Genomic DNA, 13,085 nt, shown 5'->3' with positions numbered 1-13,085 from the left:
CGAGAATGATCTTTCAGTCTACGACTTGGACGGTAATTTTCTCAGCATTGTTACCATTTGTTTGATGATCCAACAGGTTTCGATAAGAAAAACATGCCAGACTATATTGTAAAAACAAGTTTTAATCCTTCTTTATTGTTTTTCACGTCAGATGATACAGTGAACATGGGCATCCTGCATTTGAATGGTCTTCCATCTTCAATGTTTTCTCAGATCCTTCTGGTCCGGGATTTATATTTATTTTCCCCCCACCCACCCTTGTCTTTTCCATGGAACATCCGAAAAACAAATCATAAAAATATATAATTTCTAAAAATTGAAATTATATTTATATTTATATTTCGACCCACCGACCCTACATTTTCGCTGAAGAACTGCATAAACCAAGTTATGAAATAACTAAGGCCTAATTAGTGATTACTTTATTAGTTCCCACACACAACATGTTTATGTAATTTTAAAAAAATTGCTCCACCCACACAAACCACATCCATACAAGCTACACCCACCCACGCCCCACCCACACAAGCCCCACCCACACAAGCTCCACCCACCCAAGCCTCACCCACACAAGTTCCACCCACCCTCACAAGCCACACCCACACAAGCTCCACCCACACAAGCTCCACCCACCCAAGCCTCACCCACACAAGTTCCACCCACCCTCACAAGCCCCACACTCACAAGCACCACCCACACAAGTTCCACCCACAAAGGTCCACCCACATAAGCCCCACATCCACACAAGCTCCACCCACACAAGCTCCACCCACACAAGCCCCACCCACACAAGCTCCACCCACACAAGCTCCACCAACCCACAGAAGCCCCAACCACCCCACCCACACAAGCTCCACCAACCTACACAAGCCCCAATCTCCCACACAAGCCCCACCTGCCTGTGCTCTCCCACCTTTGACCCACCACCCCCCTCATCCCACCCACCACCCTTCCAGCACACACACACGGAGAGGGGAGGGGAGAGGGATGAGGGGGTGGTGGGTCGTTGGGGGAGTGCACCTACCCCCCCCTCTTATTTTTACATCTCCTTTATTCTTTTCTTGTAATTCAAAATCTGAAAATTATAAGGAAAGCATTTATAATTAAACAAAAGTAATGACATTGAACAAAATCTTCATTCGCCTGAGTCTGATGGTTTGTTTTGGTTTTGAAACTCGATCAATATATTCTGTTCAAAACAAAGAGTGAAGAACAATTAGGGGATATGAAGATGATTATATTTTGATATTAATATAACAATAAATAAACATTTACCTCCAGAAGATAGTGTCATGTCAGATTCCTCCAGAAGATTAAGTTGTGTGTTTGGTTCATCCAGACAGGTGTTCAAACTGAAATAATAATAATAATAAAAATAATAATCATGAGTCAAAGGCAGACACACACACCCACACACACACAGACACACACACACACACACACACACACACACACACACACACACACACACACACACACACACACACACATAAACACACACGCACAAACACAAATACACACATGCACACACATATACACATATATACACACATATATACACACATATATAAACATATATACACACATATACACACATACACACACACACCACACACACACACGGAGGCAGAGATAAAGACAGAGGGAGAGAGACAAAGACATAAAGACACACAGAGAGACAGAGGGATAATTTCTCACCTTTGACTCGACTCATTCAAGGTTAGAGGACGTGAGATAATTTTTTTTCCATTTGACCCCTGAGACCCCCTGAACCCTACGACCCTGTAGACCCTTTATAACCTGAAGACCTCTAAGACCCTTAGATCCTCTTTGACCATTTAAAACCCCAAAGAGCTTTGGACTCCTTTCTACCCATTACACCCTTTTAAACCTTTAGACTTTCACACCTTTCAGATCTTTTAATATTTTGTAGACACATTTGAACTTTAGACCCTTTTGAGACGTTTTAAGACCCTTTAGACTCCTCCAGATAATTCCGACCTTTAGACCTTAAATTAAATCCTTTAGACACTTCAGATTATTTTCCACCCTTTAGATCAATTTCGACGTTTTGAGGCCTTTCAACCTTTGGACTTTCAGATCATTTGACCTTTCCACCATTTCAGACTTTGGCCTTTCAACATTTACAATGATACCATTTTGACCTTTCATTTGAAATCAATGACCTTTCATTTAGTCCATCCTTCCATTTATTTGCCACAAAAAATACACCACACAAACCAAGTCCTGGTTTGGGTGTGCAATCTCTGATTGCTCTTTACAGTTGTTGTTTTTGAGTTGTCATGACTGAAGAGTTTAGGAAGAGTCTGTGTGGAAAAGAGTTTTTGTGGTAGGAGAGTTTACTCCCTGCCTCATTAGATCTTCTCCCATGTTGCCTGAACTGTAGCCCTGCCCACTGCATATCCTCATGTCCTTGCCTGGACACTCCTTCATGCATTTTTTTTAATGCAATGTCGAGGCTCGTATGAGAGCGAACACACAGAATGCCCAACAAGGGGAGCGGGAGAGGGAATTTAAACACAGTGTGGAATAGAAACATGAGGAGATCTGTGGAATTAAGAGGGATGGGGCAGGGTACATGGGGTAAACAAGATTAACACTGCAGGCACTTTCAGGTCCTCCTTACACGACAGGGACTTTCAGGAAGGAAAGCAGAAAATTTGATGGAGGTTGGTTTGGGGTGGATTATCGGAGGTAGAAAAAATCATGGTTTTGGATGGGGGAAGATAAGAGAGTGTTGTTTTTGTTTAAGAGATGTTGTTGATGGTGTTTAACAGCTGTTTTGAAGACTTTGAGGGAAGAGTGGGATCGAAGAATATGTGGAAATGTGTTCCAAAGGCAGGGAAAAAGAGGAATGAAGAGACAAAGGCACCACGGGCACTCATACAATATGATTGTGTGAGTGCCTGTGGTGCCTTTGCTCGATGATACCTGTAATAAATGTGTATTTATTTATTTATTATTTATTACAATCTACCTTTCATCTTAGATTCTCTGTGTTTGTTGGCTTGTTCTTGAATAAACCTTCTTTTTTTACTAAGAATACGTGCTCACCTGAATCCCATCTCCCACACACGCTAAAACGATTCAGTGTTTGGAAATACCAGGGGAAATTAATATTATGGAAAAAACTCATTTGTAGAGACTGGCGGGATATAGATCCTGTCCGGAGAAGTAACTCTGCTTCCCACTGAAATACTTTTGCATTAGCATCGCAATATCACTCATTTATGACCAGTGATTTCTCCATAAATTTGATATATACTATTCTCATAATAAAGTTACTCCTACAAATTTTGCCAGAGCAAAGAGAAGTTAAAACTGTCCCGGCCAGTGGAAGTGACTCGATGAAAGCTCAAATACAGCACATGCATGAATGGCCTCACTTGTGTTCGTGAGTCGTCTCGAAATTCCCGTGTTTTAATGGAGTCACAAGAAATGTACTTCGTCTTTTGCAGCATATTTTACACAAGCACATCATGCTGAAGCATAGAGTTGTCACTTACTTTTAATAAAACTTTAAATCACTTTTGTACAGTCAGTAAATCGTTTAACACAAAATTTCACTTTTTGCGGCATTTCATATGCAGTTCATGAAAGACTCGAATGATTGTCAGGCGTATTTCCTGAATTCTGAGGCCGAATATCAGTGGATTCATAACAGCTGGTGCAACCACAGTAATCATACCAGCAAAGAAATCGACTGTGGGAAGTTGAACAAATCTTTTCAGAAGACCTATGAAAACAAGTGAAAGAAACTGCGACAGAGATGCAAAAAGTTGAGTGAAACAGGTGTGTAACGCTTTCACGTTGGCCTCCGTTGAAGATTTACGACATTTTCTGACTATACAATAGGTGGAGTAAAATGCAGTTAAACCTGTTAAGCCATAAACAAAATATGAACCAGCCAAGGAAAATAAGATTGAAAAATACACATTTCCACAAGCTGACTTTGCAATCGCTGAAGCAGTGCAACATACATCTTTAATCACAAGGGACAGGCTACAAAACATGAGCCTTGTTGTTATGAAAACATAGCTGATACTAAGTAACAATCCAAATATTGAAACCGCAATCGCAAGCTTAACAGCACCACCTCTGTTGGACATAAGAGCAATGTAACTGTAAGGGTGGAAAATAGCCCAATGTCGGTCAACATACATCAACCATGTGGTAAGAAACTGCAGAAAAAGTGAGAAATAGATAATAAACATTTGAACTAAACACCCATTAAACGATATTACTTGTCGGAGTGTTATTATCCTTTTGAAATGGCAAGAAACACCAGCAATTCCCCAAAAAGTATCACTGAGTGACGATAGAGCAATGTACAACAACATCGGTGTACTAAATCTGTTATAAGCACAAGCCATAATGACCCCAAAGTTTAGAAAGACAGAAATGCCCAAAATGACCGTAAAAATCAAGACCACAACTTGTCCACCCTGGTCTGTTGAGAAGCCTGAGATTTCCAGCGTGACCTTTAGTGGCACAGAGCCTTGACTTGTTTGGTTCATAATTTCTGTTGAAACACAATCCATCTATTGTTTAAAAGTTTCGATACATTATCTTGTTACAGTCAGTAAAGTTAATTACAGACTAACATTATGGTTTTGCTGCAATTGCAGTGATTTGCACCAAAATGTGACACATCAAACAAGTCATTGATACATTTAAAATCCATGAAACAAAATTGGTTCAGTCAAATCATGAAGAGTTTGATTGCTGCAACATTGATTTAACAGTTGTCAATGTTAATACTGAAGTTGGATTACTGTTTTTCCTCCCCTCCTTTCTCTTCTCTTTTCCTGTTTTTTTTTTTTTCCTGTTTATTACATTTTTGTTGGATTTCAGGGTTGGCAGGATACCTTGGAGGGGTGGGCACTCACCTTTGAGGTGTCGCACCTCAGTTTGAATCTCAATCCAACTATAAACAGTCACTATCATGTTTCGCAGGAAGGGGGAGGCATCAATGTGTGCTCCATCCCTTGGATGGACGTTAAGCCAGATCACTCATCTGCCACTGTCTGTCAATGGACATTTAAAATCGCATGTTCATATTCAGGAGGAGTTTGCAAGTTGTTGCCGACATCCTGGCTAAATTCCAGATTCCTGTTACCTTCAGTTGAATGTCAGTCTTTGCAAAGCAAATTATGAAACACTTGGGGCGAATACCTCTACTAATGTAGATTCTCATTCGAGGCTGTGGACCCAAAGATTAGAGTGGTTCTGTGCTGTGAAATGGTAGAAACCTCGATGAACAATATAACCCAGCTGGTGATCGAGGGAGTAAATATTTATTAATTGTGTACAAGTAAATAAGGTTCTTATTTTAGCTAAACAGCTATTTTGAGGGTTGCCATTTCGATAAAGTTAAGTATGGAGTGTTGTATAACTGGTATCATTTTTATAACATCCTTTAAGTGTAAATATAATGCTCTTGGAATATCCATTAAGTGTTTAAAAAACAATAGGATTTGGTAGGAACAGACTTGTGAAAACAATGATGTGTCTGTGTTTGTGTGCCTGCATTGCACTTGTCTGTAGATGATACAAAATTCATGAACAACGATGAACATTTGGGTCATAAAGTCAGAGATTCATTTTTTTGAGAAACACTCAAAGGAACCTCACAGACCCTCATCACATCCATAATTAACTGCAGTCTGTGCCATGCTCGCTCAATAAAGAAAGATCCAAATTATTGTTTTGCAGTGCAGAATCATCACCTTTATTTTCATAACATTTATTATCAGATTTGGTTGAGGGAGATGTGGTTGCAACCACACCAACACCAAGTCTTATCCCTCGACTATGTCTGTTTGCATGTCATTATAGCCAATCCCTCTTGCTTCAAAAAAGGGCAAATGGCTGAAATGGCAGCATGACTTTGCTTTCCAGAATGGCTAGCCTACCTTTGCAACCTTTAGTTGATAAAAACGTATCGTTCTGTTCTCAAATTGAAATACCTTGTCCACTGTGTTCCATCCATCATATCATTTTTGTGTCTATTTGTTTATTCGAGTAAAGTCAGTTCAATTGATATTTTAACAGACTACTAATTTTATTTCCACTGCTTTGATTGGCAAGGCAATCCTCCATGAATCCTTACTAACATCGGCAATCCCGTCATGCGGGCCCTCCGGGCGGGAATTCCCATCTCGGCCTACCTTATGTGGGCAATTCAAAGTGGTGTTATTTCCACAGTGATACTTGTTCTGGAACACATTGTACACTTGGAAAAAAAAATTGGGATGTACTGCAACCATATTTGGCATTGCTGGACCATACTGTAATGATTTTGTGCAATAGAATGCAACAAAAATATAAATTTCCAGAAAGTTATGTTTTCTGGGGCACGAGACACCTGAAAATTATTTTGGGACATACCGTAACCATTCTTTGCCTTGCTGGACAATAATAAATTGATTGTGATGGAAAACGCCTCGTGAACGATAATTATTGTAGTTCTCTGACCTGGACAAACGTCGTGATGATAGTGTCGTGATGACATCATGACTGCAAACCCAGTAGGGCCTTCAGCAGTGCAAAGATGTTAAAAGGCCCTTCTGGGTTTGACATATTTGCACTGCTGGAGGCACTTCTGGGTTTACATTCACGAAGTCATGGTCATATTACGGCATTTGTCCAGGTTGGAAAATTTCAATAATCATATTCGTAGAACAATTAAATATATGCATGTGTATGTGCATATATATATATATATATATATATATATATATATATATATATATATATATATATATATATACATATATACACACATCACCTGCATTGTGTAAAGACATTAAGAAGACAAACCATATTACTGCTTCTACAAACAAGACAAATTCAACTGATAAACATAACTCCGGAGACAACAAAACACAAAGCGAACAAATTTGCACAAGTGGGTAATATTATGTATGGACCAGTCTTTTTTCTCTCACTTACTTGATAAAGTATAGAGGAATCACGGCCTGTGGAGCATACAACACCTGCCCTATTCTGCATTATTTAAATGAAACTCAAGTCCAAGGGGAATTATTTCGCAGCTAAAAGTATAATGCCCTGGGACAATGGAATAAGCTGGGCAGTGAGGGAGGGTCAGGCACAATACTTGGATGATCACTTGTTGCATGGAGTTTAAGACTCTTTAATTACCTTAATGAAGAATTTGTTCATCTGAGACTGAGAACCCACCTTTGCTGACATTGCGAAGAAACCATCTTTAAATGATGTAAAGATAGTGTTGCAGAGTCAGTTTGACATTACATGTTTGTGAAGTCACAAAAACAATTAAGAATTGAATACGGAGTTGCGCTGCAGCATAATTTGATAATTTTAAGGTAATTTAATGAGTCCTGGACTGTTGATCACATGGTAAAGACGCTGTTTTGGTGTCTCAAATGTTGTTGGTTTCGTTTTGTCTAAAGCCAATAGCATTCAAGATTTTGTTCTAATCTTCTAAAAAATGAAGTTTGATCTCTGAAGATTTACCAAGTTTCGAAAGAGATTATTCCCTGCCCCACACAGACCTTTAGCAATTCGGGAAAAACAAGATAACCTTTAAGAAGAAATTATTCCACTGAACTTGAGTCGACTGAACTTATGATTAACAAGCTCAAATGAGCTAAGATCCTCGTCTTCTTCGTGATGACGTCATCGTTATCAGTTATGTTTCAGGTGTGCGGTAAATTATCTCTAATGCCCTATTCGATTCCATCTGAAGTATTCAAAAAGCTTGCGTTGTTTCGGAGATAATTGTTTATGCGATTTCCATTGCGATATTATGACGTCATAACTTTTTTCTTGGAAGAATTTCCTCAATCTGAGATGGTTACTGTCTGCGTGCGAGCTTTCTGCATGAATATGTCAAGTTTCAAGATGTTCTGATGAAAACTCTTGGTTGCGAAACAAAAAATTTCAGAAAATAGTGATGACGTCATAAAACGAATATGACGTCATTGTGATGTATCAGATTTGCGATAAATCATATGTGCAAATGCCCCGTTTGATTCCCACAAACAGAATTCAAAAAGCTTCCCTAGTTTCGGAGATAATGCTATAGACGATTTCCATCAGCGGTGATATTATGACGTCATAATATTTTTATCTAGGATGAATTTTCTAAATCGGAGATGGCTCCTGTCTGTGCATGGACTGTATGCATATACATGCCACTTTTGACGAAGATCCGATGAAAACTCTGGACTGTGAAATAAAAAATGTGAAAAATAGGAATGAGGTCATAAAAACTGATATGAAGTCATAATGATGTATTATTTGTGCGTTAAATTATCTCTGCTAATACCCCGTTCCATTTTCGTAAACAGAATTCAAAAAGCTTTCATCGTTTCAGAGATAATTTTTTAGGGCGATTTCCATAAGCGGAGACATTATGACGTCATAACTTTTTTTCTGGGATGAATTTTCACAATCGAAGATGGTTACTCTCTGCGCAGTTTCTTTTTACATATATATGCCAAGTTTCAAGAAGTTTCGATGAAAACTGTAGGCTGTGAAACAAAAAAGTCCACAAGAAGAAAACAAGAACAACAACGTGAGTCAGACTGAGAGATCCTCTGACGAGAATCTAAAAAGGATAAACACCATTTTTGGATCTTAATGGTTGAAGCTTCAACTTTGGCTGAGAGCAGCAGCAGTAATTCTTATGTTTTTTTCAAGCTCCAGAAAAAGAACTGATCATTGAAGTATCATGTTCAATAACCTGTCCATCCAGGACTATAAAGATCCTAAAATCGAATTTGCTTTTTGTTACTGACAATAATGAAAGTTTCATGGTCGACTCTTGCTTTGTAAAAGTAATGTCACCTATATATTCTAATTGTATCACAAAAATTGTACTTCATCTGAACACCTGTTCCCTCCGGTAGTGTAATTACCCCTCGCTCTGGCAAAGTTAGTTAAGCACTTGCACGATGCCACATGTACAGTGTAAAATTGCAAGTCATCTCCAAAGCTGACTTGAAAAAACCTCTCCAACCACCACGATGAAGAATAATATGGGACACTTTTTACAGAGAATTTGTTGTGTTCCCACCTCGCCCCCCCCCCACCTCCTCAGCCACATGACTGAATTTTTTCGTGCCAAAAACCTTCCCTGGCACACCCCACGTACAAACACCAAGTTTTACTCATCCCATTCAGCAGTTTAGGAGTTCATACAAGTCACACACAGTTTAATAAAATGGCAGACATGTGTAAGTTTTGTAAGGTCGAAGTAGAAAGCACAAGTCACCTCCTGTCGGGATGTAAAAAAACTCATGTTAGAACAGCTGCACACACAAAGGCACAACACAGAATGTTGAGTAATCCACCTCCTTAAATCTACCATTCCACCTCCTTAAATCTACCTTCTCTGAACTCCTCCATTTTTTTACCCCTCCTTACTCCATCCCTCTTGCTCCCCACCTTACATCCTCTTTTCACTCCTCTCCATTGTTCTCTCCTTTAATGACAGTTCCCCCTCTGATATTCCAAACTCTATGGTTTTTGAAACATTTGTGGACTCCATTCCAACCAAATAAGTATCTCACTCTGTCACTCAGTAAATTCCTCAATATCTCAAACATGCTCTCTCTTTCCTCTCATCACACCTCCCTCTCTTCCCACCCCCCCAAACTTGTTCCTCAACCCATCCGCTCCCAGTTTTACCACATCTCTACTCCGCGTAATTCCCCTCTCTCCACCCCTCCTTTCTCCCTCCTCCCCCATGACGGTGCCTGCTATCATCTTTGCTCCCTCTCAAAACTTCCCTCTCATTCCTCCATCTCAATTCAGCTGCTTTCTCCCTCTTCAAGGCAATCTTCACTCTCTTTCCCAACCCCCCACCTTTCTCAAAAGCTCCCCCACAACTTTCTCCCTCAGTTCTCCCCCCTTACCCCTCCCCTTAAAATCTCTCCACTCACTTTCTAATCTCCCCCATCACTCCCCATTCTCAAAGCTGCATCACCCTCTTCCCAACTTGTCAAATCTCATCACACCTCCCCTCTCTCCCAAACTCAAATCTTGTGCTTCCCCATGACCACTCCCTTCTTCACCATACCACGACCAAGTCCTCTCCTTCCCCTCTTCCCACCACTCCCTTCCTCCTCCTCCCCCATGGCCTGCCTGCTCTCATCGTTTCCCCTCTCCCTCAACGCTTCTCTCTCAAATCAGCCACCTGCTCCCTCTTCAGTGCTTACTTTCCTCCCTTCCCCCATCACCCTTCTCAAAAGCTCCACCTTGTCCCTTCTCCTTCAATTCTCCCCCTCACCCAACCCTTCAAATCTTCGCCCTCTCCACCCCCCCTTCTCAAAGCTGCCCCAGATTATATCCACAAAGCTGCCTCCTTCCCCCACCCTCTCTCTTCCAACTCATTCTCCCACATCCTCCTACTTCCCTTTGCCCCCTCTCTTATTACTCCACACTGTGACTCATCCCTTCACCACCTAGCCCTTTGTCCTCTTCCTCATATGACCCTCTCCCCTACCTCTTCTGCAATCTTGAACAAACTGTCAACATCTCTCCCTACCTCCACCTCTCCTCCATTGTCCTTCCCTCACCCGCCCCTCCACTGCACCTAAAGCCGCCTCCCTTCTCTCTTCATTAACAGTGTGGACCTCAAACATCCGAGGCCTTCACTTTAACTTGAGTGATCTTTCCATCCAGGCTGTCACTTACAAAGCAGACATAATCTGCTTAACAGAAACTTTCCTCCTTCAAGGCATCTCTGATTCCATGGTTTATCACCCTGGTTACTCCATCCTCCAGTGTGATAGACCTGAGCATGGTTCTGGTGGTGGAGTTGCCCTCTTTATCAACAACTCTACACCTCACTCTACATGCACCACCCTCACTCCTCCACACCCCCAGGAATACCTCTGGCTCCTGCTTCCCCTCTGCTCCCACCTCTTGTTTATATGTTTGTTGTCCCATACACCAAACCGTGATGACTCCATTTACATCTCCCTCGTTGAAAACATGGACCAAATTCTATACACTCATCCAAACTCTCCCTTCCTCATATGTGGTGACTTCAATTGCCATCATGCCAGTTGGCTGGGTATGAGTACCCCTCTCACCTTCGATGGCACTTCAGCAAAGGATTTCTTTGACTCATGGGGACTGACACAATCGGTCAACTTCCCGACCCAGTTCTCAGCCAATGGTACTGCATCTCTTCTGGATTTGATTTTGACAAATTTCAAAGAAAATTTCTGTTGTTCTTCTTTTGCTCCAATCAGTTCATCTGACCATATCCTTGTTAAAGTGGTCATGTCTATAGCCATTATTAGAGAACCACCTCAGTGCCAATGAGTCTGGCATTTCTCTCAGGCCGATGGGCAGGGACTTCAAGCAGCCATCAAATTTCTAGACTGGTCTCCCATTTCTACTCTCTCTGACATCAACCAATCCTGGGAATTTTTCAACAAAATTTGCTCCCTCTCATGCACAGATTTATCCCATCTCATCTTCAGTTGGCCTACCCTTCCTCCCACCCATTGTACTGCTTTTATAATGAAAATATTTCTTCTCTTACTATTCATTGGAGATGACACACCAAAGCTCCTAACCACTCATCCTTAGACATATCGCTTGTCACCCTCACAAAAACATCGTGGTCCTCCATCATGCAGTTGATGATCCCCTTGACCATGAACAGCATGGTGCGAGGCAGTAGTCCTAAAACAACTTGCCTTTGCCTCTTGGAAGGCAAATCCTACCGAAAGCAATCTCATTTCCTTCCACAAAGCTCTGAACAAGTATATGTCTACCATAAGAAGAGCCAGGAAACAACATTTTTCCAATCTCAAGTATGAACTCTCAAATCTGTCCCCCTCCTCCAAATCCTGATGGCATCGTGTTAAGTCTATTTCTAGTGTATGTTCCCCCTCCATCCCTCCCTTCCCTCAACTGGCTGCACAGTTGACTGCACGTGAAAAGGCTGAATGCCTAAACTCTGTGTTTCCTTCAAAATCTAGAGTCCCAAACCCATGGATTTCTGGACCCACGTGACCCAGTCACTCTCAGCTGCTCCTGGACTCTGTGTACTTTTCTCCTGACAAGGTGGAGAGCTTGCCGTCAAACCTCAACTCATATTCTGCAACCGGTCAAGACAGCATCAGTCCTCATGCCCGAAAAACCTGCTCGCTGCTCTTGCTCACCCTCTCTGTTCTATTCACACTCTCATTTATTCAAGGTCATCTGCCATCTGCTTGGAAATAAGAAAACATTACTGCTCTGCATAAAAAGGTACAAAAACAGATCCCTACAACTGCAGACCACTAAGCCTGCTCCCAATCATCAGCAAGGTCATGGAATCCATCATCACTTCTGACATCAAATCATTTCTATTCTCCAATGGCTTGATTTCTGATCATCAATTTGGATTCAGACCTGGTCACTCTACCTTGGAAATGCTGCTTCTGCTTTCCCAACAATGGATAAATGTCCTCAATGCCAGACATGAGATCAGTGCCATCTCCCTCGACATATCACGTGTTTTTGATATGATCTGGCACCCTGCATTGCACACCAAACTTCTTGCTATGTTATCCAAGGCAATCACCATCGATGGCTCGCAGACTTCCTTTCCTTTTGCAGTCCACATGTTAGTACATGATAAATGGAGGTTCTGGGACGCCCATTCAAATGAATGGGGGAAAAGGGAAAAACTTTCTGACTCAGGCCCCAAAAGCTCAAAATAGGACACTGATTTTCTCCCCACCTATCCCCTTCCCTCCCATACAAGCAAATGTAAAATTGAGACAATGAAAGATTGGGAATTACTGATAAAAGCACTTCTTCCCTTTCATATTTTCATTCCACTCAAAGAGCGAACCAACGAATATTTGCACCTGTTCTACTTTCGGGAATAACTTAATTTTCTTATAACATTCATTTCCATCGAGTATATTCACAAAGAATAACTTGGAATTTGGTTCTTGGGATAAGTGTCTTTGTTGAGCAGAAATGAAATTATAAACTTCTCTTAATGCTCGTATTTGACCACCTCCTGAGCCAAATATCATTTTGAGATTGTCGTAAATTGTTTTTCC

Source organism: Eptatretus burgeri, chromosome 2, assembly GCF_056783735.1.
Source record: "Eptatretus burgeri isolate ZD-2024b chromosome 2, Ebu_testis_v1, whole genome shotgun sequence".
In the NCBI taxonomy this organism is placed as follows: domain Eukaryota; kingdom Metazoa; phylum Chordata; class Myxini; order Myxiniformes; family Myxinidae; genus Eptatretus; species Eptatretus burgeri.
This window is presented reverse-complemented; position numbering follows the sequence as displayed.